The 12,489-nt window shown below is 39.8% G+C and overlaps 1 protein-coding gene across 2 annotated transcripts in view; it reads right to left on the reverse strand.

Moving 5' to 3' along the window:
* Window positions 1–598, reverse strand: part of Syk (spleen associated tyrosine kinase) — a 77,650-nt gene extending 77,052 nt beyond the window's left edge. Inside the window, exon 1 of one of the 2 annotated variants that reach the window (XM_010607603.3) lies at window positions 270–598. The gene's annotated coding sequence lies outside the window, so the exon portion shown is untranslated. Of the gene's footprint in view, window positions 1–263 lie in introns of both variants that reach the window. The other variant, XM_010607602.3, reaches the window with a different exon arrangement.
* Between the last annotated feature and the right edge of the window lie 11,891 nt (window positions 599–12,489).

Below are 12,489 nucleotides of genomic sequence, written 5' to 3' on the forward strand. Positions count from 1 at the left end.
AGAGCGCAGGGCCGGAGCCTCCTGCCAGGTCCGTGCCGAGGCTGGCGTGGGGCCCAGCTCCTTCCACCCCGCACCTGCCCCGCCGTCTGCTGTCCTCAGCTGAATGTATGAAATCCGACCCTTTTCCCCAGTCCCTAAAAATCGGCTCAAATACACACCCCTTTTCTTCTGTTTTCTGTCAAAGTTGTCCGGAGTCGCTTGTGTCAAACCTTAACCAACAACCATAATAAAACCTGTAGGCCATGAAGCAGGAGACCACGTACCAGTACCTGAGGAGAAGAACGGCAAAAGTCTCTCCCGTAACCACATCCTTGCTCAGAAAATTTCTGCAGTTTGTGCTGTAACTTGCACCATCCAGCCCTGGACTCCTGCCACCCTCGTTAACCGATACTGGTAGCCAAAGATTACTGCTTCACAACAATTTATGTAATCTTACTCGTTTTCTCTTTAAAAACTTCCCCAAGGCCTCAACTTCCTTAAATCCCCTCAGAGTTTACTGTGTAGTGCACTTAATCCCATCGCAATGCTTTGCTACCTTGTTCTTTTAGGAGACTGTTTCTCTGTGTTGTTTTCTCAGAAAACAGCATCCAGACCTTGATAAACACTAGATGTCAGTGCTTGTGTTTTGTTTGTTGGTTGGTTTGCTTTGGGAGCGGGGGTTGGTACTGGGGTTCAAACTCAGGACTTTGCACTTTCGAGACCGGCACAGTGCCACTCAGCTAAACTCCGGACCTGTGTCCGTGCCTGTTTTTAAAAACTGTATCCTACCGGGGATTTAGCTCAGTGGCACAGAGTCCTGAGTTCGATCCCGACACTAAACAAATAATAAATAGGTATATCCTTAACCCAAATACAATAATGTAAATGAGATTTAGTGTGTTAGCTTAGAATCTCTGTGGAGAAAAGGGAACGTGGAATATTTTCATTCAGTTGGAGCCAGCTCCTCAACGTTTTCCACTTCAGATGTTGCTAGATTTAGTCTTTTCCTTGGATTTTTTTTTTTTTCTTGTACCTTGTACCGGGGATCAAACTTGGGACCTTGCGCTTGTGAGGCAGGCAGCAACACCACTGAGCTAAATCCCCCGCCCTGCCTTTGATTTTTACTACTACAATTTTAATCTAAACGGAGGGATTTTATTATATGTTAGTTATTAAACTAGATTTTACTTCAGTAAGTTAACAAAATAGCAATTGTTCCTAAAAGGAGGTTGCGGACAATTCCACAAGTTTTCACAGTTGACAGTTGAGCTTGCAAGGCAGGTGCAGTGCCACTGAGCTAAATTCCCAGCCCTGAGTTTTACCTATTTTATCTTCTAGCAGGTTAAGTGTTTCTTTTTTAGTATTTAGATCTTTGATCTCTTTTGACTTTAGTTTAGCACAAGGTAAGAGATATGGTTCTAGATTCAGTTTTCTGCATGTGGAAACCATTCCTGCACACTTTGTTAGGGGCTGTCTTTCCTCTAGCTTAAGTTTTTGCCCCCCTTGTCAAAGATCAGGTAGCAAAACGTGCCTAGAGTTATTTCTTCATACGCTATTCTGTTCCATTGATCCACATGTCTTTTTTGTTGTTGTTTTTTGTTTTGTTTTGTTTTTGTTTTTTGCCAATACTATTGTAGAGAGCTAAGTTATTTAGATATATTGTAGGCAGTTAGGGCCCTGACCAGTCTATGAAAGATAATGGAGACACATTCACTTAAAATGAGCATTATAAAAAGAAAAAGTGCTACACTTACCTACTTCCCCTAGAGATGAATAGCAGTGACATTCTAAATAGGCATCAGTCACTTTAAGTGGGGACCAAAAAAAAAAAAACCTTCCTAGCCCACTTCCTTTCTGGAAATTCCTTGTTTATTCTATGTATACTTGCTGAGTGACTTCTTTTCCCATTTGATTGCCATTTAATCAGTATTACTTGGACACACATGTGTAAATACCAAATCGTTTCTCTGGTGTGAGAAACTGAAAGTGTAAATAAAGATCAAAATGTATAATGGATAATTTGAAATAGGAAGAAAAAGTTCAAAGGGAAAGGGGAAGCAATAGGGGTAGGGAAAGGAAAAGAATAAATATGAGAAAAGGAAAAAATGGAAGCGGTCTTTGTAAATAGGGAACAGTGGAGGGGTTGAAGGGAGGGCAGGGGAATGGGAAAAAAGTAAGAACCAAGATATGTCATGTAAAGGTACAAATTCCCAATGATGAATATCATCATATTGTATACCTAAAATGTACCAATAAATTTAATGAATTAAAAAAAATTGCCTGGGTGACTGTACTTATAATCTTATTGTTTGATTATAGTTTTGTCCTACCTTATGCTCATCTTGTGAGTTCTCACTGGAACTTATTAGTTGATTATAGTTTTGTCCCATTTTTGTACCTGCCTCACCTCCTGGCTTTGCTCAATAAAAACCCCCTGGAAAATGGGGCCCCAGGCAACCCATTTCCAAGGGTCCTCTCCTGTCCCACTCAGGTAGGAACTGTCTTTCCCTCAATAAATATTCCTTACTCTTAACCTCCATTACTTCTAGAAAGCATTCTTTGGTTTTTAGAGAACATGAACTCCTGTTTTAGATATCTAGCAGATTAGGACTTACATTTCCCTTGCTTGGATTATTTTTGCTTATTTGGGTTATTTGGTGCCTTATGTCAATGCCATGCTGTTTTCATCACTGTAGTGTAATTTGAAGTTTGGTGTCCAGGATTGTGATGGCTCCTGCCTTGCTTTTTTTGCCCAGGGTTGCTTTTGCTCTTCTAGCTCTCTTCTGGTTCCATATGAATTTTAGGATTGTTTTATCTTCTGTGAGGAATGCTATTGGTTTTTTGGTTAGGATTGCATTAAATCTGTGTATCAGTTTTGGAAGTATGGCCATTTTGACCATATTGGTTCTGCCTATTCAGGAACAAAGTATATCTCCATTTTCTGATATCCTCTTCCATCTCCTTTGTCAGAGTATTGTAGTTTTCCTTGTATAGGTCTTTCATGCCCTATATTAATTAGGAACTAGGTTAATTCCTAAGTATTTAATTTTTCTTGATGCTTTGCGAAAAATACTGTTTTCTTCTGATTCTCAAACTTCTTTTTAAAAATGTCCACTTCAAAATTACTGAGAGTAGATCTTAAATGCTCTCACTGCACACTGCACATATACAGAGATAACCATCAGTAATATAAATTATTATTATGCAATAATACAGGTTAATTATATCAAAAATTGTTCACAATGGGTACATATTTCAAACCTCACATTATATACTTTAAATATAATTTTTGTCAATTATATGTCAATCTGGAAACATTCTTAAATAAAATATAGCAGTCAGATTTTAACACTATCAATAACAAATAAAATGCCTTGTCTACTCAGTCTCTTATATTTTATACTTTTCAACCTTTTATACTTAGATTATTCTAGGACTTAACTGCATCTAGTGTGACATGTAGAGCTAACTTGGTCTCCTTTCAAATGGGTGAGCCATGATACCAGTTTTAATAATGCTTTTCCTACTGAGCTGAAATGCGAATTTCCTCACAGTGACATCCTAGTATTCATTATATATTGCACTTATTTTTGAACTCTAATCTTGTTGTATTGACCAGTTTGCTTTTTTTTTTTTTTTGGTACCGGGGATTGAACTAGGGTCCTTGTGCTTGCTAGGCAGGCCACCGAACCGCTGAGCTAAATCCCTGGCAGGAATTTCCTGTTTTCATAGAAACACGACAGTGTATATCATCAAAATGACATTATTTTAAATATAATCCTTTTATGCACTTAGAAAACATGGCACTTAATTCTACTTAAATTCAATAGAATTAAAAGTTCTAAAGTAAGACATGAAAATTTACTTATTCTTTATAAATCACTCCTTACCACAAATGGGTCATTTCTAGAATCATCTCACTATGGTTAAAAAAGAAGACAAATGAAAATAAGCAGTTTTAGTCATCTTTTAACAATAAGTTAATTTTACCATGAAACATAAATTATCTCTCACTCCATTTTCCCTTACCTCTCAAGTTTGATAGTTTAATCAGTTTGAGATTGTCAAGCTTTAAAACTTTACCTCATTTCTTGTGACCATAACGCTACTTTGTTTATTCTTGGTTCAGCGTTTACAAGGATTCTGTGTTCACTCCCAGGGCCCTTTACCTCACCATTTGTAATTTCTTTACTGGCTTCAACAAGTGAAGCAATTCACATGCTGAATTTATCACTTCTCTCAAGTTCCAAGATGTTGATCTGCTCTGATTACTACATTGGAATTAATCAGTTATGGGCACGTTTTTCCTTGGTCCTACTTCCTCTCCCCCAAGACTTGGTATATTTAACTCCCCTGTGTTTTGGCATTCAACGTTGCTTTAGAGAATGCTGCGAATAGGCAGGTCCCCTGCCCTCTACAACTTTGGACGATTTGTTGTTTTAGTCAATTGCCATAACAAAATACCTAAGGCTGGAAACTTTATAAAAGTTTCTTTTGTTCACACTTTTGGAGGCTGGAAATCCAGGATTGGCTGGCCCTGTTGGTTTGCCTATGGTGAGGGCCTAATGGCAAATGGCATCACAGTGGTATGAACATGTACATACATTATCATATGGATCTGTGTGATCTTATATGTAAATGGAGGCTGGAGCTAGAGAGAAATCTGGAGCCAGACTGCTCTTTTTATAAAATCTCGCCATCCCAAGAACTGACCAAGTCCTAGGAGAACTAAAGAATCTCTAACAAGGGCAGTGCCCCCAGTGACCTAACTACTTCTCCCTACTCACCACCACTGCCACCACTTGCACACAAAGGCTCTGCACTGTAGTATCACTGCACTTGGGTCCAGTGTTCTAGCACATAAAACTGTGAAACACATACAAACTATAGTGAAATCATAGCACTTGCTTTTCCTCCTGGATGCCTGAAGGATTCTTTCTTTAACTCTGAAATGTAAAATTGGCAATACCAGGCATGATGACACATGTATGTAATCCTAGCCCTCGAGAGGCTAAGTCAGGAGGATCAATGTGAGTTTGAGTCCAGTGGGGCTTCATAGTGAGTTCAAGGCCAGCCTGAATTAAATAGCAAGACCCTATCTCAAAAACAAATAAAAAAACTTGGCAAAATATATATATTGATATAGGTCAAACTTTATTTTGACAAACACAATATTCTCTTTTTTTAAACACAATGTTCTCTTTAATTGGAAAATTTAGATCTTTCATTCAAGGACCTTTTACTTGTATTACTTTAAATACTTTTCCATTTCTTAGGTTGTTCAAGGATGCAAATGATCCTTTTCTTTCCCCTTCTGTATCACCATCTGCAGGGCCTACTGTCCCCTCTAAGCCTAACCCTCTATAGCTTGTGAGCATGTATAGCTGGGCTGGCAGGTTCAGGATTTGGGTTCTGTCCTCCTGGTTGGAGAAGATGAGGGTGCTTCCCTGCAGGCACTTTGGAGCCTCCAGCAACCCCCAGTTAGCATAGGTCTTGGAGTTCTCTGTCTCTGATGGAGTCCTGCCCCATTGCCAGTGTGTGGTGTGTCCCTTTACCCTCACCCCAAGGGCAGTCATTTCCATGACCCATGGTCAGAAATAGGAAGAGTTAAGGATTGGTAGTGACTCCTTTTGTTCCTCTCCAGATCTGAGTAGGAGTCATGGTGCTGCGACTCACGATAAGGCTTCTGGCGGTGGGTGTCTGGCCTCACTGGGATACTGGAACCCTTCTGCTTTTCCTATGAGCCAGCACTCTGCGAGTGCATCTCATTAAGTGGTTCTCTTTTCTTTAAACTGTTTTTTCCCCCTGCCCTTTTTTCTCTGTGGGGGAGTAGTAAGAAAAGGGAGACTTCTTTTCCATTTAGTTAGTTGGGACTTGATATTAGGTGACTGTTTCATCCCTGTTAGCCAGAATGTAATACCACACATTTTTACTACAGTATTTACATTGTATATTTTAAAATCAGAGTGCAGTGTCCTTCTTTTTTCACCTCTTTCAAATTACAAACATAAAATTACTGGGCTGAGGATTTAGCTCAGGGGTTGTACTGCCTGCCTCACAAGTGCAAGGTCCAGAGTTCACTCCCAGGTACCAAAAAACAAAACAAAACAAAACAAAAAACCCATAAAATTACCACCTGATTTTTCTGTTACAGTGCTTTAGGTTACAAGCAAAAGAACACTCAACTCCAACTTTTGCCCCATTTTAGAAGACAGTCCCTGAAAATCATGCTAGAACTTGTTTTCTGGTTAAGTCTTATTTTCACAGTAATAATAAAATAATAAAATAGTATTGGCACATGACGGAGAAAATGGTATAGTAAAACAGCACCTGGTGTACTTTTATCAAATTACTTCAAAGGAGATGAAATTTCTCATTTTAACATGTAGACATATCTTATCAAATGTGCTAGTCCTGTCTTGTCTTATAAAGACAAGCTCATTATGATCAATAGACAAGGGCCACTGACAAGTTGATTATCTCAGCCTTACTTGACCAGTTGGCCACATCCATCTAGCTGCCAAAAATCCCAGAAGGTGGAAAGGAGCAACCACTCTCTGAGAGTATTTCCCCAGCCAATCCAGCTACACTTAAGTGTGGCTTTTCACCTACAAATGACGGACTTCCAATCAGGAATGATGGAAGAGGCCTGTAATCCCAGCACTCTGGGAGGCTGAGGCAGAAAGATCACAAGTTCAAGCCTATACTGGTCAATTTAAGTGACTTAGCAAGACCCTGTCTCTAAATATGAACATATATACATATGTACATAAATAAATAAATAGTACTGGGGAGGTAGCTCCCTGGGAAAACTCATGTGGCAAGTGTCAGTCAGGCAAGCTGAAAAATATTTTATTAGATTACGTTCAGGTTAGATGTGTTAGATGTATAAGAAACGAATTTTTAGTTTAGGTTTAGGTCTCATCCCAGTGATATCTTATTATGCATGTGCAAACATTAAAAAAAAAATACTCTGAAATCCAAAACACTTCTATTCCCCAGCATTTTGGCGAAGGGATACTCAACCTGCATGTGTTTGGATGCATAGGTCACAGATTTTCTGATTCTATTTTGAGGAGATGAAAGAAGGAAAACAGCCAGGTGTGGTGGTGCATGCTTCTAATCCCAGCACTTGGGAGGCTGTGGCAGGAGGTCCCTGTGAGTTCAAGGTCAGCCTGGGGTACACAGTGAGTTTAAGGCCAGGTTAAACTACATAGTGAAAGCTGCCTCCAAACAAGAAGAGGAAGAGGAGGAGGAGGAGGAGGAAGGTGGGGAAGGAAAGCAGAGGAGGGTTGCCTAAGAACTCATCACTGTTGAGCAGAAGTGTGATTCTGAGAGCCTGGTACAATGATAGACCACCGTTCTCTATGTGGGGTGTGAAGTTTTTCTGATGTTTTTCTGAATCTGCAGCAAGTGAACAGCCAGAAAGGAACCGATGTTTTGAGCATGTTCAGATGTTCTATACACTGCTCTTTTATAGATGCAGGTGACCATGCATATATTTATTATGAAGTCATTAGGTTACACTTTATGGTGTAGGATGTTTACTTTAGTTTATGTTGCAATTTGATGTAAGATGTTACCTACATCCTAGTACTGTTTCCACTTTTCTCTGTTTGTTGTGACTTCATAGGAGGAATAAATCAGAACAACCTGTCATGTAAGCAAAATAACAGAATCTAAACACTTAAGTGCTTCTGTTCTCTTCTTTTTCCACAGTTGAAAGGAGTAAATCTTGAAGTTCAACATCTAAACACTCTGATTTCAGGAAGGTAAATTCTGGAAATGGCTGGAGCTCCTAGGGATTGGAAGGGACAATAAGATGGAGAACCCTCGAAACATTAAGCAGCAGGAGCATCTGTCTGGGTCACATTCCTTGTGGTGTGACCATGAAGGGAGGCTGCTGCCCAGGAGCTCAGACTGGAGGACCTGGACCTCAGGAACCTAGAAGATGTGGTCTCAGGGACTCACAACGGTCACTTCATTCTTCATCCTCCCTCCTCATCACCCACCACACCGAGTGCCCAAAACTCCCTTTTTAAATCATTATTTTTAATTGACACATATTGAGCTTGTACAATTAATAATATTATACATGTATGCAATATGTAATGATAAATCAGAGTAATTAGCATTTCTTTGGGTTAGAAACTTTTGAATTCCTCTTTTTTGGTTGAGCTCTGTAATAAATTATTACCTATCACCCCACTGTGCTATATAACACTGAACTTATTCCTCCTCTTTAACTTCATGTTGGTACCTATTATCCAATTTCCCCTTTTCCCCGCTGCCCCTTATACTTCCCAGGTCTTAGTAACTATTCATCTACTCTCTACTTCTGTAGGATCAACTTTCTTAGCTTCCCCATATGAGCAAGATCATGTTGTATTTGTCATTGTGTCTGGCTTCTTTCCCTTAATGTAATGACCACCAGTTGCAGCTGCGCATGATTTCTTTATGGCTGAGTAATATTCCCCCCTGGAAGGCCTCAGGAACACTCATTTCATTAGAATACTTAGGCAGGCAGCCTCAACATTCCTGAGAAACCAAGGATGCTTTCATCAGGACTAGACTGGTCCTTTGTGGTCTGCCTGGGTTCAGTGTCACCCTTGTCTAGCTGAGTCATGAGTGAGAAGCAGAGGCTAACCCCCACGTTCCCTTCCCTGGAGGCATTGGTCACAGCAGGTGTGGAGGTAATGGCCTGGGTATTTGAGGGGTGGAGACAGCTGGTCGCTGTGCACACCTGAGTTTCAGGGGAGGATCTTCAGACCTGCCATTCCGTGAGTCTACTGAGCCCTTGTGAACTCCTGTGCTAAGGATGCATAGCCCCCATGAGCCCCGACCTCCCTTCACAAAGCCAATGGCATGGAGCGTGCTGAGGGCTGCACTGCCTGGAAGAGCTCTGCAGACTAGTAATGCTAACCAGCACAATGAAACATGACAAACAGTATAATTTTTTCTATTGTAATTCATGTACAAAAATTAACCAATTTGTCCACAGAGATCAGGGATTAGCAAACTATAGCCATGGACCTAAGTTGGCCATTGGCCTCTTTTATATTCCCCTCCTACAATGAAAAGAATAGTTTTTACATTTTAAAGATGGTTATTTAAAAAAACACCAAGCAAAGTAGGCTATATTCCAGAGACTGTATGTGGCTTCCCAAGTCTAAAATATTCACTCTCTGGTTCCCCAAAGAACAAGCTTGCTGATATTGGCTATGGAAAATCAAAAGTAGTCAAGGAGTGTATTTATCAAGTCATATTACTATCCTGATAGATATTGTGTGGGTCTCTCACACATCGAAGTTGGGAGGTTATGCAGCATCTCAAATTAAACACATGAATCAAATTTGGTAGATAGGAAAATGCTAACCAGATGTCAGGTTGTACTTGTGAGAGCACATATTCCAGTGATGAAGGGCTGAGCAACTACTATGAACTGGCTGGCTGGTCCTAACCAGGAGGAGGTCTTAGTCTCACCCCAACCCCCATGGAGGCCAGCTCTTATCTTCATAGTGTTCTGTCTTGTGGTCTAGGACAGCATTATAGGAACCTGATTTTTATATTTTCCTAACCCTCTGTCCTCAGATTATTTTTAAGAATATCAAATAATATTCTCTGTCATCTTGGTTTATTAAATTTGAAATATTTGTCACCTCTTCACTGTTGCTGAGGTACTCTCTTTTGTGTATAACATTGAAAGGAAGGGAAAATTAAAATATTAAAAGAAGCAGAGGGCCGGGGATTTACCTCAGTGGTTCTGCTGCCTGCCTCACAAGCACAATCACCTGAGCTCAATCCCCTGGTTCCAAAAACAAAACAAAACAAAAAAAAAGCAAAGAGAAATCTCTGTAATCTCTCTCTCCTTCCCTCCCTCCCTCCCTCCCTCCCTCCCTCTCTCTCTCTTTGTACCAGGAATTGAACTTGGGTCCTTACACTTTTGAGGCAGGTAAGCAGAACCACTGAGCTAAATCCCTGGCCCTGAAATCTCTATTTTCTTTACTAAAAGTATTGTTAGTATGTAAAAACTTGATACGATGAATCTTAAAAAAAAAAACAAAAAACAAAAAACTACAGTGCAGATTTGCAGAAGGTGGCAGAACAGTAAGCAGCAACAAATCAGCCTCTCCAGGATTCAGAAGAAAAGAAGGGGGGAGGTGGAGTCCTGGGACCCAGGGAGGATCTGACAAGATCTGCAGCCTGCAGATAAATAGAAGAAATAGAGCATAGAACAAAAAAAAAGAAGGGACAATCTGCGCCATCTCCCCAGTTGCTGCCTTAAGGCTCCCAAGAAAGGAGGGCTGAATCTATGAGACACAGTGAAAGCAGGGGTTCTCAAAAAGCCTTCAGGGAGAAACTGGTGGAATAGAATAGTGGATGATATGAGCTACAATACTTGGGGAGTGACTCTAGATGAAGTTCCTGCCTACTATACTCTCTGAAGTGGGTACTTAGACACTGTAGCAGAGATGGGGCCAACAGAGATCAGGACTCAGAACTGCCATGGGATGGCTTTGTTTCAGGGCTACCAGCTTTATTGTCCCACAGTGACTGGGTAAGAGTCAGCCATGTGAGACATCGAAGGTCCAGGACCCTTGGTCATGCCATTAAGAGTGTTGTAATCTAAATGAGGCTCCACCCTAGGCCACAGACCAGGTCTAGCCTGAATCTCTGAGATTTTGAAAATCCTGAGGTCAGCATTCCCACTCGCCTGCTTGCTGGAGTGTGCCCAGCGTGGACCTGGGCTTTGACTGCCTTCATCTGCCAGCAAGAGCAGGGACACATCTTGAATTGGATGCTGCCTTGAGACCATGACCCAGAAGATAACCACATATTTGAAAACATGGAGAAATTCTTTCTTTTTTGTTCATTTGTTTCTTTGCCTTTTTTCTTTGTTTTTAGTTTTCTAAATGTCAGCATCGTTTTTAGTGTTTTTTGGCGGGGGGGGTATTTTGTTCTTTTTTGCCTCTATTTTTCTTCCTTGCTCTTTTTGTCACCAGTTCCTTGGGGCTTGGATAACTTTCCTTTCTCTCTGCCTTGCTTCTAATCTCTTTTTCTACTTCTCTATTTTTCCCTTTTCTTCCTTTTAATTTTCCTCCTTTTAAATATTTCTCTCTTGGGCCGGGGATTTAGCTCAGTAGTTCCAGCACCTGCCTCGCAAGCATAAGGACCCAAGTTCAATCCCCAGTACAAAAAATAAATACAAATAAATAAATAAACAAACAAATAAATATTTCTCTCATTTTAACTTTCTATACAATTTATTTTTCTTTTGTTCCTCTTTTTTTAATCTTCTCTTTCTTGCCAGCTTTTATTGTTTTACCTTTACCTAATGCTATAGTATTCTTCTATTCCTCATTAAGAACCTTTGTACCACTTTTCTCTCCCTTTATTTTTATCATAGAGTTTAAAGTTTCAAAATTTCTCTCTTGTATTCTCCCCCTCCCAAGCCCTGTATCTTTAATGATATAACTGATATATGTTAATGATATATGTTAATATTTATATGTAACTCTGTAAAATTACCATTTAATTGTTTTCTACCATTGTTAAGGATATAGTTGTTGTACTTAGTACATATTAGCTATAAGTCAATACTTGGGTTGCTTTAATGTTTGCATCATAATTTCCTACTTTTTATCCAGGATTAAGGGTCATGCACAATTGGTTTTATGTTATGTTAATATCTACTTTGTTTTGGGCAATATTACTGTAGTTGATTCATTTGATATTAACAAGGCCACACTGCTGTCTCTATGTATACCAACATTCAGATTACCATCCTGAGAGTAACAGTGTAAGAGTACATTTCCAGAGAACTTGGATGCTGAGCTAACTATACACTGTGTCCTCTACTTTTAAATTGACCAAGGTGGCTGGACTTTGGGGCTGTGGCCAAGGATTAGAGTTAACCACACCCAAAGTACATCACTGTAAAGCAAAGAGATCTCTATATTGGAAACAACGTCTTTAGACTATAAACATCCACAAACCTCAGCACAAAACAAAACAAGCACAAATAAAAGTAATAGATACATGAGAAAAAAAAAGCAATAAAATGCATCACAAAACTCCTAACTCCTCTGAAGCCAATCCAGTGGGTAGGGAAGGGCAGAATAACATAAGCTGTACACTTGAATTAATTGAGAGGATACAAGAAGATACTAGCAATCCCCTCAAGGAAGTAATCAGTTGATTAAAGAAGATGTAAATAAATATATAATGGAAGCAATAACCAAAAAATTATAGGGGCTTTCAGAAGACACTAATAAAAAGCTAGATGAGTTAAACAAAACAATAAAATACAGGACTGACCAGTTTATCAAAGGATTAGAGTCCATGAAAAGGTTTGAATCAGAAAACCAAGAGATCAAAAATCATAGTGGGGGCTGGGGATTTATTGCGCTGCACCTGCCTGGCAAGCACAAGGTCCTGAGTTTGATCCCCCCCACCAAAATCAAATTGGAAGTATGAGCAGCAGAACCAACCAATGTGAGGACAGAATCT

This window comes from Fukomys damarensis, unplaced genomic scaffold, assembly GCF_012274545.1.
Source record: "Fukomys damarensis isolate Sample0158 unplaced genomic scaffold, DMR_v1.0_HiC HiC_scaffold_27, whole genome shotgun sequence".
NCBI lineage: Eukaryota > Metazoa > Chordata > Mammalia > Rodentia > Bathyergidae > Fukomys > Fukomys damarensis.